Raw genomic sequence first — 12,295 nt, forward strand, 5'->3', positions numbered from 1 at the left:
AAGGGAACGTCACCCGGGGCCACACCTGAATGACATGATAAGCTGCCTCACTGGAGCGTGCCGGTTCTCAAAGCTGGACTTGTGCAAAGGATATCATCAGCTAGAACTAGATCACCAGTCCAGATACATCACTACATTCTCCACACATCTGGGCCTGTTCAGATATAAGCGACTAAGCTTCGGAATCTCGTCGACAGCGGAGATATTCCAGAAAACAATACGGCAAGTGATAAGGCCAGTGCGGAACAGCCTCAATTACAGTGATGACATTTTGGTATTTGGAAAAACAGACAAAGAGCATGACGCAGCATTGCGTCAAGTGTGCACACAACTGGAGCAAGCAGGCCTAACATTAAATGGAGAGGGGAACTAGTGTTCTTCGGGCACATTTTCTCCAAACAAGGGATGAATCCAGATCCCAGCAAGGTTGAAACACTGAAGAACGCAAATCCTTCGATGGATGTTGCGGAAGTAAGATCATTCCTGGGCCTCGCTAGCTACTGTGCGCGGTACATACAGGACTTTGCCACAGTGAGCACACCACTAAGAGAACTGACTAAACAAGGGCAGAAGTTCATCTGGTCCCAGGAATGTAACAAGGCATTCGAAGAAATAAGACAAGCAGTGATGACGGTGGAACATCTGGCCTACTTCGACCCGCTACTATGCACTGAACTGACTGTCGATGCCAGCCCAGTAGGACTAGGAGCAATTCTAGCGCAGCATTTGCCAGGGAGAGACTCACAGAGGAAAATTGTTGCGTATGCAAGCAAAAGCTTAACAGACATTGAAAAAGCATACTCGCAACCAGAGAAGGAGAGCTTAGCAGTGGTATGGGCATGTGAACACTACCACGTTTATTTACGGAAAATCATTCACAATACTAACTGCTCGTCAGGTGCTAGTGACGATCTACGGCAGCCCATCAGCTAAAATACCACCCCGGATAGAACGCTGAGGCATAATACTAATGGACTATGATTTCACGATAGTGCACAAGCCAGGGAAAGAACACAATCCGGCAGACTACATGTCGAGACACCCATTACAGCAGGTCCACGAGACGACATCAATGGCAGAAGAATACCTCAACTTCATACTGAAACAAAACACCCCAGCGCCGATAACACTACTAGAGCTAGCAAAGGACAGCAAGGGCGATGCCACGCTGCAAACAGCAATGGACATAACGAGAAAGCAGAGATGGAAGCACGTCAACAATAATTGCACCTGGGGAACAGGAGTATGCAAAGAAGAAGTGCTAGCTCTCAAGAAGATCAATGAGGAACTATCCGAAACAGACACAGGGATAATGATGAGAGGGACGAGAATCGTGATACCAAGCTCACTCCAGAGGCAACTGGTCAATCTGGCTCATGAGTCACACTGAGGCGTGGTAGCCACCAAGAAACTACTAAGAGAGAAAGTATGGTTCCCCGGCCTGGATCGCATGGTAGAAGAAACTATAGCGACATGCCACCTCTGTCAAGTGATAGGACCACCGGCTAAGCATGAGCCACTACAAATGTCGGAACTTCCAAGAGCGGTGTGGACAACATTAGCAGATGATTTCTTTGGGCCCCTAGACACAGGCAACTACCTGCTTGTGGTCATCGACGAATCCTCATGGTTCACGATAGTACGACAGGTCAACATCAGCCACAGCAACACTACCGATATTGGATGACATCTTTGCAGCATGGGGCTCACCAGAAACAGTAAAACAGACAATGGCCCTCCATTCTCAGGAGAAGAGTTCCGCAGATTCATGGTCTATCTAGGGATAAACCACAGGAAAATAACACCGCTGTGGCCTCAAGCGAATGGAATGGTGGAGAGGCTCATGGGGGAACATCAAAAAGGCAGTTCAAAGGGCAAAGCTAGCACAGATATCACTTAGTCAAGCGCTGTGCCAAGTACTACGTGATTACAGAAACACACCCCACAACTCCACAGGAAGGTGCCCAGCAGAGATAGTACTGGGAAGAACGAGTCGGACGACGCTACCGCAAATAGAAGCAACAGTGCCACCAGATCACAGCAGCATTGCAGATAGGGACAGAGAGGCGAAAGAAAAAATGAAAAGATATACAGACGCCAAGCAACACGCCATCTCGTCAAACATAAAGGAAGGAGACACGGTAGTTGTGCGTCAACGACAACAAAGAAAATCTGACAGCATGTTCTCCAAAGACCCGCTGACAGTAACAAAAGTGAAGGGCCCAATGATCACGGCAGAGTCAGAGCATCAGAGGATAACAAGAAACAGCTCACACTTCAAAGGATTACAGGAGAAGGAAAAAGAAGATGATGACACGGAGACAGCAGAACAAGAAAAGCAGGAGCACAACAAGAAAGAAACAAGAAATAGAGAGGGACTAGAGGAAGAGCAACAGACGGAGGCCGGCCCGCGAAGAACATGCACATGCCCAAGGAGACTAATAGAAGAAATGTAGTGATGGGAAGCATACTGAACTATGCCATGACAGACCTGCATCTATCACCTACCTACACATCTGTGTATTGTCACTTTCTCGTCATTCTTTGTGACACAAGGGGGAGATGTAGTGACCTGGGGCAGGGAACTAGGACCCTGCGTCTACATGAGCCCCCTCGCGGCCATCGTACGCAAACACAACCTCAGCATAATCTCCTACGCCGACGACACCCAACTGATCCTCTCCCTGACCAACGACCCCGCCGCCGCCAGATCCAACCTGCACGAAGGGATGAAAGAGGTAGCCGAGTGGATGACGACCAGCCGCCTGAAACTGAACTCGGACAAGACGGAGGTCCTCATCCTGGGCTCCTCACCCTCCGCCTGGGACGACTCCTGGTGGCCTCCCGCCCTGGGCACCGCACCCAAACCGACAGACCATGCACGCAACCTGGGCTTCCTCCTGGACTCCTCCCTCTCCATGACCAGGCAAGTCAACAACGTCTCCTCGGCGTGCTTCAACATCCTACGCATGCTACGGAAGATCTTCTGGTGGATCCCCACCGAGACCAGGAAGACCGTCACCCAGGCCCTCGTCACCAGCCGACTGGACTACGGCAACGCCCTCTACGCCGGTACCACCGCCAAGCTCCAGAAGAGACTCCAGCAGATCCAGAACGCCTCAGCCAGACTCATCCTCGACATCCCACGAACCAGCCACATCTCCGGACATCTGAGAGACCTTCACTGGCTCCCCGTCAACAAAAGAATCACCTTCCGCCTCCTCACCCACGCACACAAAGCCCTACACGACCAAGGCCCGAGCTACCTCAACAGCCGAGTCAACTTCCACGCTCCCAAACGCCACCTCCGATCAGCCAACCACGCCCTCGCCGCCGTCCCCCGCATCCGAAGAGCGACTACAGGAGGAAGGTCCTTCTCCTACCTGGCCGCCAAGACCTGGAACTCCCTCCCGACCGACCTGCGCCTGACCCAAGACCACCTCTCCTTCAGGAAGAAGCTGAAGACCTGGCTGTTCGAGCAGTAGCGGCACCCCCCCCTCCCCCCCCACCCCAGCGCCTTGAGACCCTACGGGTATGTAGCGCGCTTTACAAGTGTCACTGATTGATTGATTGATTGACCATGGGGACCCCAGGGTAACTGGACACCACATCCGGTCAAGGGTGTGTGGAGGAGACAGGAGAGGGGACGAGGGAGCGTGGACAGACGTGATTACAAGCAGCTCTGTGAAGAAGTATAATAAAGGAAAGATAACCCCTACCTGTGTCCTGCGTCTCTGTGGGAAACGACAGGAGCCCATAAAGTAGAAATTATAGATGTCCCCTTTCAGTGCATCAGTCATTTCAGCCAATTTATTCCAAAATTGTGCTGTAAGTGCACTTTTTGATTTAATTGTTCTCAAAAAGTTCTTGGGCTGGGGGAACCTACTATCAAACCCTTACTTAAGGAAGGCTCCTTTACTGAAAATTCAGATGCGGTATTACATCTGTCTTTCAGCAGTGGCAGTTGAGGGAGTGGGTGGAGCCAGTGGAGGAAGTGGGTGGGGCCGGAGAAGAGGTGCGGTCTCCTAAACAAATCTGAGCACCTGCACTTAATATTTTACAAACTAAGCACTGACATCAGGGCACAAGTCCTAAAAAAAAAAAAAAAAGTGGGGGGACGCTGACGCCGTCCACCCGCGTGGTACCCCGACTCGAGCCCTGACTGACATGCAGATGCCTTCGCTGAAAACAAAACACAAATATACACAGACAACACGAAAGCCAGTACCAACATAGTAGGATCGTACAGAATGGATGCACAGGCGGAACAGGATCGATTTAGTGATGGTGGATACATGGAATACTTGGACGAAAGGGGTAGGGCTTCATCGATGGATAGCTTAAGTGAGAGAGGAGATAAGAGCATGGTGATGCGATCATGCGGAAATGAAGATATCGGTGTGCGTTTGGGAGGATGGATGTGGTTGGGACGGTGGCAGACGTATGTAAAAGGGTGTGTGCATAGTTGAAATACATGCATTTTGGTGAACGAATGATAGTAAATGAGCACATTGTATGTATATTTGTGGTGGACGAATACAAGGATGTGGGATGAATGACAAGAGAAAACGCTATAATATATTAGCGCGGATGGAATATTTGTTTTCGAGCTGAATTGATTGGATTGAGTGAAAATCAAGGTGAAGAACGGATGACCGCATATCATGTGAGATACAGTACATAAATAAACAAACAGGCGTGAGCTACGCTGACCTCCTGTCCACTACTTACACAGTTCATCCCGAACTCAGCCTCGCATTCAACATGCGTAGCAGATCCTTTACCGTCATTTGATGAAATGTTAGCACTTCCGGGTGGCGCAACAACCAATCCCAAGTCTAAACATGATCTGGGAGGTGTTCAGGAGTGGGCGATACTGTAAAGTGTAAGATGGCCTATGATTGGAGCATTGTGAATGTAGCAACCAATTCACAGGCGCCATTTAGAATTCTGATTTACTTATTGGCTGTGGAGCTCGCGCACGTGCCTTTGTTGAACCGCTTCTCTTTAAATTCTGCCGGTTCAGTAGTGGCAGGTTGGATACAGCGAGGTTTAGCTAGTGCTGTTGCGAGTTAGTCACAGGTAGTATTACGACAGTGTTTTGGACAGGTCGGGATAGGCTGCTACCTGCGTTTCTGGATAGGAAGAAGGCAGGGAGGGAGAGCAGCTCTGAATAGGGCCCAGGCGATCAGAGTGAGCCATGGTTTAACCCAGTAACAATCTTTTTTTTCTATTGATATTCAGGCATGTCTTTTGGCCTGAGGCCGAACTTGACAGTCAAAGCTAGCGAGGCGGTGACATGATGAGATGCGGGGCGGTTAGTTGTGTAAGGCCCATAGCTGCTACGTTTTTGATGTGCATGTCATAGTTTCTATGTGCTGTGGGTGACATCTGAATTCCTTATGTGTGACCCTGTGTGTGACATAACCATGAGTCGTTGCGAGAAATTGCGTTATTGTAATGCATTGAGTTTCACACATGACTAACTGAAGAGCCTCCAAAAGGGCATAATCATAATAGTCTAGCCCCTATTGTCATGGAAAAGTACTAAGAAGTGATGACACATTAATCAAGGATAAAAGTGCCTTTGTAGGATTGGGAGCGGTTTTGTCCTCAAGAATACATGAGGAAATGTGCCCCTAAACAAATTAAGATCAAGAGAGTGCAAACAATTCAGAACTCCACAGCCAGACACATCCTAGACCTCTCTAAACAGACCCACATCACCCCCGTGTCCCTCACAGAAGCTCTACTGGCTCCTCATTTTAGAAGAGATGCCCTCCATAACGAGGGATCTGCTTACATCAACTGAATTTCCACCTTCCCTCCAGACACCTGTGCGCCGCCTACCTCTACTTCGCCCACACCCTCTGCATTTGGCACAGCAACAGTGGCGGACGCTTCTTCTCCTACCTCACTGCGAAGTCCTGTAATGTTCTCGTTCAGATACGGACCACATCCTCTCTGCTGGAATTCAGAAAAGTATATAACAAGCTACAATGGCTCTGTCAGGAAGCAACAATTACTTGGCTTAACTTGGAATAAATCCTAAAACATAATTATGTAACAGTATACGTAAAAGGTAAAATAATACTGTAGATAGATCAAATCAGCATGCTCAATAAGGTGAGTATGGGAACACCTTAATACAAATAAGAAACCAGAAAATTACTTTTGCAACCAGAATTTATGTTATTGAATTGTTTATCAAATCTGAAAAATCAACATTATAGGGCTGTCCAAATGAGAATATTAAAAGTGATGAGTGTTCCAAGGTGACATAAGTGCTCAGTGTTGGTGACAAAGTGCATATATACAGTAATGAAGCTATGTACAAAATATATACAATTTCAGAAGTGGTCAGAAACAAGATTCACAAAGTCTCTCTGGTAATGGTACGGAACTCTGTATTAAAAACCAGAGGTATGTAATGGCTGAACCAACGTTAAGCGACGACGTTTCGACCCTAATAACGCACAATCTGTTGTGACGGGTCTTCTTCAGGACAGGGGACAGCCCCAGACTTAGAAAGAGGACCCGTAAGAAATGGGGGCTGTCAGATGAATCTGCAGGTGTCAAGAAAGACTGTAATGGGCTCAATTGCACAAGGAACAAGCATTTGCAATGCAATAGGTCTCGCATTAGGAAAGTTTGAACTTTTTGTATTGTAAATTGACTAATTTTTTATTTATGTGTTGGTATTGAAAATATTGAAATTACTAGCTTTCTCATGTACAATGTCAATAGTTTTAACTGTTGCAAATGTGACACCTATAGCATTTGTAATGCAATATGTGTTGTATTTACGTGACTTAGATGTATTGATATTACAAATAACAATGGCTTTTAATTTTTGCAAATAATTAATACTTAAATAAAAGTTAATGTAAATTATAATGGCAATCGTTTAAACTTTTGTTAATAACTCTTGTGAAGATTAGGTTTAGTGTATTTAATTGCGCCTAAAATCCAAGAACAGAAGTTAAATATTATCATTTTTTTTGTGCCATTTGTAATAAAGCCTAAATATTGAGAGAACATATTAGAGCCAGTTGTTGTTGAATGGTTGTACAGATTGATACTGAGGTGGAGGTGAGTGATGTGGTGGTGTCGAGTGATGCTGTGGCGTTAATTGATGCTGTGGTAGCGCATAGTGATGTAGTGGTACCCTTGAGTGATGCTGTGGTGGTGCTAAGTGATGCTGTGGTGATGCGATAGATCGATAGAGTGCAATAGTCCGATAGATAAGATAGATAGATAAGATAGATAGATAGAGAGTGAGGGCGATAGAGTGTAATTATGTAGAATATAATTATGTGGCACTGAGTGGTTTTGTGTGGAGTGTATGTTGATTTTAGTGGCGTGTAATTATGTGGCATTGAGTGTTATTTTGAGTGTATCTTGCATTGTTTACATTGTAATTAATTGGCACTGAGTGTTATTTGGAGTGCATGTGACATTGAGTGTAGTGTAATTATGTGGTGTGTAATTATGTGGCGCTGAGTGGTATTTGAAGTGTATGTGGCATTGAGCGCTGTGTAATTATGTGGTGTGTAACTATGTGGCACTGATTGGTTTTTGGAGTGTCTGTTGTATTGAGTGCATTGTAGTTATGTGGCATGTAATTATGTGGCTCTGAGTGGTATTCGTAGTGTATGTTGCCTTGCCTTGTATTTCTATGGTTCCTTAAACCCTTAGAGGCAATTCTTTTATTTTAACTAAAAGGATGGTAGTTAAATGGTGTTTACGGCAGGATGGTCGTTAAATGGTGGCTAGGGAGAAGCTGTGTGCTGAAAGGCAAAGAGAACACTGGCATGAAAGTGAAAGCGAGGATGAAAATGGAATGAGTGTGGCAGGATGGTCGTTAAATGGTGGCTACGGAGAAGCTGTGTGCTGAAAGACAAAGAGAACACGGGCATGAAAGTGAAAGCGAGGATGAAAATGGAATGAGTGTGGCAGGATGTTAGTTAAATGGTGGTTACGGGGAAGCTGAGTGCTGAAAGGCAAAGAAAACACGGGCCAAAGCTGGAAGAAAATACGAGATGCGAGAGGCATGTGTGTGTGGCAAACACTGGTGGGGCTCAGAGCATTCTGTTGCTGCCTTGATGCCTGTGTGTGTGAGCAGTGGGGCTGTGTGTGTGAAGTGCCTAAAGTTGCAAGAAAACATGGTTATTTAAATCCTTAGATGCAGAATTAATGGAGCTAATGTTATCGACCTTAGAAGGATGAAAAGGGAATGAGCGCGGCATATGTTAACTTTGTAAGCGCAGAAAGCGTGCAGGGCAATCTTATTATTTTGGTTGTTTGAGACTCAGATCTGGGCAAAGCTGCAAGAAAACACGGAGGGGGAGGGTGGGGGAGAGATAGGCGAGAGGCATGCGTGTGTAGCTAACACTGGTGGGGCTCAGAGCGTTCTGTTGCTGCCTTGCCTTGTATTTCTATGGTTCCTTAAACCCTTAGAGGCAATTCTTTTATTTTAACTAAAAGGATGGTAGTTAAATGGTGTTTACGGCAGGATGGTCAAATGGTGGCTACGGAGAAGCTGTGTGCTGAAAGGCAAAGAGAACACGGGCATGAAAGTGAAAGCGAGGATGAAAATGGAATGAGTGTGGCAGGATGGTCGTTAAATGGTGGCTACGGAGAAGCTGTGTGCTGAAAGGCAAAGAGAACACGGGCATGAATGTGAAAGCGAGGATGAAAATGGAATGAGTGTGGCAGGATGTTAGTTAAATGGTGGTTACGGGGAAGCTGAGTGCTGAAAGGCAAAGAGAACACGGGCCAAAGCTGGAAGAAAATACGAGATGCGAGAGGCATGTGTGTGTGGCAAACACTGGTGGGGCTCAGAGCATTCTGTTGCTGCCTTGATGCCTGTGTGTGTGACCAGTGGGGCTGTGTGTGTGAAGTGCCTAAAGTTGCAAGAAAACATGGTTATTCAAATCCTTAGACGCAGAATTAATGGAGCTAATGTTATCGACCTTAGAAGGATGAAAATGGAATGAGCGCGGCATATGTTAACTTTGTAAGCGCAGAAAGCGTGCAGGGCAAACTTATTATTTTGGTTGTTTGAGACTCAGATCTGGGCAAAGCTGCAAGAAAACACGGAGGGGGGAGGGCGGGCTGTGTGCTGAAAGGCAAAGAGAACACGGGCATGAAAGTGAAATAGATGGATGGCAATGCGTCCGTGAGACTAGCCCTGTGGTGGGGGAGGGACAGTTGTGAGAGGCGCCATGAGGAAACAATCTCTCGGCATGCTGTGGTGGGGGCGGGGGAGCGCATTCCAGGCGGGGGAGCGGACCCTTTGAAGTATGATGCCGAGGCTGTGGCTACACCTGCACGCGCGAGTGGGCTGAAGCGATTCCCCAAACGGATTGCATGGTGGCACGATGCACGTGATTGTGCGCGTGCTCGCCATGCAATCCACTTTTGAGAGCACTTTGAAATGCCCCTCTTACTAGAGTCTCGCCTAGCGATTGCGTAAACGCAATAGCTAGGCGAGACCTAAAAAGCATTGTGGAGGCTGATGCTTGCCACGAATCCTGAGGTTTGTAAACTTTCACGATTATTCAAATCCTGTGGGTGGCCATTGCCCTGGGCTGTGATGACCAAAACGGGGAAAATTCCAACAATGAAGGTAAATCCAGGCAAAAGTCCGTGGACGGGAGCAGCCGTTCTACAGGACTTCAGGACCTGGCTGTTCAACTGAGCACCCATGCAGCAGCACTCTAAGCATCTGATAGCCTATCGGGCAATTAGCTGCACTATGCAAGTCCAGTGTGAGTTGATTTGAACATTGTCAACAAATCAAATAGCATAGTCAAGTGAAATAATCCATTTTGAGTGCAGTAAAACGTAGAAACCCTGAAGTTTTATTAAGGTTAAGATAATTGCAGTAGGCAAAAATACAGTAATTTGTAGGGAATTTACATAATGCTCAATCAAAGCAGAAATCAGGAACTAGAACCAAATATGGAGCATGAATAATGTGAGTCTTCCCTACCAAGAATCAGAGCTGAAGTCTGTGTCACTTCCAGAAAGAGCCCTATAGCCATGTATCAAAATACACAGTAAAAATCACATCCAGCATAAAGTGAGCAAAATGTTATGTATGCACAGCAAAATGCAACTCCTAATACTCTCACCTCAATGTATAATCGTTATATCCCGTTTGCCCCAATGTCTTCAGATGTGCCATCTAGTTTAATCTAGTTACATGTGAAACTATGACCTAAAATGAATGGGCTCTAAACATTGAGTAAGCAGAACACTGAACATCAACATTTGGGAACATTCTGGAACTAACAAAGAACAACATCTTATTCAAGTGAGATGACGGAATCATAACACACATTACATTCAATAACATTTCCGTTCATAATTTGCTGGGTATGGAGACAGTAAACATAAAAACACTTTTGAATTTCAAAATGGAGTCAAGGTCTGGTTTGACTAATCCAAGGAAAACGATGTGCTATAATGTACAGCAAATGGATTGCAGTTGCAAATCATTCATGCAACCAAGTAGTCATAATTTATTTGTGTCAATATTTATTATTCGAACATAAGCATGAATAGTAGACAGGAATTATTTTGCTATTATATAATTGAATTTCAGACATGAGCCCCTTTATGTAATGAAGTTTTCTTCACAAAGCTTAAAAGCAGCCACAGTGCTCCTCAAGTATGTATGTGAGGTCAGTATGCTACTTCCCTTTTGTAAAATGTTCATCGTTGAAGCAAAATAAATGATTCCAAATTTGTTGTATAGTTGAACTTATTTAAGGTCCATGTTGTAGCAATGGCTGATCTTGGTCTCATTTGAAAATACTATTATTACTTAAGTTTAGGCGGTAGTAAACCTACCAACTCTGCAACTGGTGGATCATTCCTCATGAAACACACCGAAGAACAGTTACTTCATACTCTGAAATGTAGGTAGAATGTAAATGTATGGATTTATTTTGTGATCACAAAACAAGAAGCCCGCTGACCAAGGTTCCAATGGCAGTTTCTAACAAAATGGAGCTCCCCAAGACCTAGAGTGTCCTAAATATATAGACTGTACCTATTAAAGAAAAGTTTAAATAATAGAAACCTATGACAGAAATTACAGCTGTACCAGAGGTAGTGTTGCTGCTAGTGATGGCATTCAAAACCATTCCTTTCTACATACCCAAGTATATATGTGACTACAGACCATGACCTCTTCCAAACCCATAATTTGCTAGACCCTTTGCAATGACTTCAAAGAGACATGCAGCACTGGAGATCGTTACAACTCTCCTTACTGAGTTGAGCGACTCTCATTAAAATGATGGCGCTCCCAAGATTTCTCTATGCGCTACAGAATACGCCATACTGAGTGCAAGAGTCTTATTTCAGAGCAATAGAAAATTAGGTTAGAGCCCTGCTTTGGGATGGGAAACCTCAGAGGATAGTCACGGAAAAGCTTGTGAGGGGGTGGTATGATGGCGGATTTGCATTAACTAATATACAGGTTTACTACTGTGCAGCGCAATTAGTGGTTATTAATCAGTGGGTGCAACACCCAACTATCAAATGAACAGATACATTTTAAGACCGGGGGAATACACACAAGCATTATATAACAACCCCAAACATCACAAAATGACTGTACCCACGAACCACACAGGTATACTTTGCTACCAGGTACACAGGAATCTGGGATGCCACGCCACAATAACCCAAGCAGCACCGCTCTGGGACACTGAAACACTCCGAATACTACGTAACTGCTCAGGCTTTGACAGATGGGACCATATAGGAATTTCAAAATTGGGTGACCTGTGGGCCAGGGAGGATGTCATCCGACTCAGACCTACAATTGGAATACGACCTAGATACCATGGAAACATTCCAATATATACAAATTAGACACGCCCTATGAGCAGTCATACCGTGTGGTAGCGACCTCTTGGAGGCGTTCCCACTGGAGGACAAAATATTAACTGACTACATGAACCGTAGGGCAATCTCTCTGACTTACCAATAATGGATAAATAACTCCCCTGACCCCCCTACAACGACTTAGAGAAAGCTGGCACATACACTTGGTGATATTGGAGGATAAAGACTGGCTAGAAGCCTTGGCTTCTCCGAAGAAGACAGCTATATTGTCAAAACTCAGACTAGTTCGGCACAGAATATTTCATAGATCCTACCTGTCCTGTAATACTTTAGTGAAAATGGGAAGAGCATTAGACTCTTAAGTGTCGCAGAGGGTGTGGACGAGTGATCTTTCTACCAGATTCTATGGAACTGCCCAGTGATAAGAACG

The 12,295-nt window shown here is 45.4% G+C and overlaps 1 protein-coding gene across 2 annotated transcripts in view; it reads right to left on the reverse strand.

Moving 5' to 3' along the window:
* The window catches only part of GTF2H2C (GTF2H2 family member C), a 349,036-nt gene extending 344,230 nt beyond the window's left edge, over nt 1-4,806 (reverse strand). The window contains exon 1 of one of the 2 annotated variants that reach the window (XM_085632380.1): nt 4,732-4,806. The gene's annotated coding sequence lies outside the window, so the exon portion shown is untranslated. The remainder of the gene's footprint in view (nt 1-4,731) is intronic. The other variant, XM_085632381.1, reaches the window with a different exon arrangement.
* Nucleotides 4,807-12,295: the final 7,489 nt, after the last annotated feature.

The sequence above is a fragment of the Triturus cristatus genome, chromosome 2_1 (assembly GCF_964204655.1).
Source record: "Triturus cristatus chromosome 2_1, aTriCri1.1, whole genome shotgun sequence".
Lineage (NCBI taxonomy): Eukaryota > Metazoa > Chordata > Amphibia > Caudata > Salamandridae > Triturus > Triturus cristatus.